This window comes from Limulus polyphemus, unplaced genomic scaffold (assembly GCF_000517525.1).
Source record: "Limulus polyphemus unplaced genomic scaffold, Limulus_polyphemus-2.1.2 Scaffold8279, whole genome shotgun sequence".
Classification (NCBI taxonomy): domain Eukaryota; kingdom Metazoa; phylum Arthropoda; class Merostomata; order Xiphosura; family Limulidae; genus Limulus; species Limulus polyphemus.
Window position 1 is genome coordinate 261 of NW_013673889.1, and position 1,492 is coordinate 1,752.

Sequence of the window (1,492 nt, forward strand, 5' to 3'; positions counted from 1 at the left end):
TCTGTTAACAGTATAATATGGAAGGGGTAGAGAGAGAGGTTACTGTGAATAATAAACTATGTCAACAGAATGGAAAGTAGATGCCTTGTTTCTATTTATCTGTAAATCTAATACTTAACATTATATATTTGATATTTCTTTGGTAGTCCCAGAAACTATTCCAAACAGTTAAAAAAATAGAATTCATAAAATCATATTTCATTTTAATTCGAAAAAATCGCTTACAAAATTCTAAATCCAGAATTACTTCTTTCAGCCATGACTTTCAGAAGTCTTGTAAAGTCTCTTATCCGACGGAAACGACTGACAACCAGCGACTGTGAAGATACTAAACTTGACCGATGTTTGTCAACGTTTGATCTCACGGCCTTAGGTTAATTATTTTAATTATTACCAGTTATATACTGATTCAAAAAACAAGGAGTGGGTAAATTAATTTTTTATCATTTGGAAAATAAGGGTAATTGTTTATAGTATTACTGACAAAATAAAATTAACGTGTAATAAGTAATGGAGTAATAGAGAGTAAATATTACTCAACAACGGTCACTCGTTTGTTCTTTAATCATTCATTTTTACTATACCGCTTCCAGCCTGGATCTCAAATACTATAAATATTAGTTCACACAATTTTTATTGTAACAAGAGGATATCCACTATACACTTTAAATAAAAGTCCAGTGATACAGCTTTTCAGTGGATTGTTTATTTTTATTTAACTTTTTACGACGTTTCGACCACTCAGTTACTCGACGATGGCCACACGAATGGTCGAAACGTTGTAAAAACGTTAAATACAAAAAATAAGTTAACGTACATTTTCACACAAAGTATAATAAGCTAACGTATATTTTTCACACAAAGTTTAATAAGTTAACCTTCATTTTCACATAAAGTTTAATAAGTTAACTTATATTTTCACACAAAGTTTAACAAGTTAACGTACATTTTTCACACAAAGTTTAATAAGTTAACTTATATTTTCACACAAAGTTTAATAAGTTAACGTACATTTTCACACAAAGTTTAATAAGTTAACTTATATTTTCACACAAAGTTAAATATGTTAACGTACATTTTCACATAAAGTTTAATAAGTTAACGTACATTTTCACATAAAGTTTAATAAGTTAACTTATATTTTCACACAAAGTTTAATAAGTTAACGTATATTTTCACATAAAGTTTAATAAGTTAACTTATATTTTCACACAAAGTTTAATAAGTTAACGTATAATTTCACATAGTTTAATAAGTTAACGTATATTTTTACATAAAGTTTAATAAGTTAACTTATATTTTCACACAAAGTTTAATAAGTTAACTTATATTTTCACACAAAGTTTAATAAGTTAACTTATATTTTCACACAAAGTTTAATAAGTTAACTTATATTTTCATACAAAGTTTAATAAGTTAACGTACATTTTCACATAAAGTTTAATAAGTTAACTTATATTTTCACATAAAGTTTAGTAAGTTAACTTATATT

The 1,492-nt window shown here is 25.9% G+C and overlaps 1 pseudogene; it reads left to right on the top strand.

Annotated features, from left to right (window-relative positions):
• Window positions 1-258: 258 nt before the first annotated feature.
• The window catches only part of LOC106475240, a 33,646-nt pseudogene continuing 32,412 nt past the window's right edge, over window positions 259-1,492 (top strand).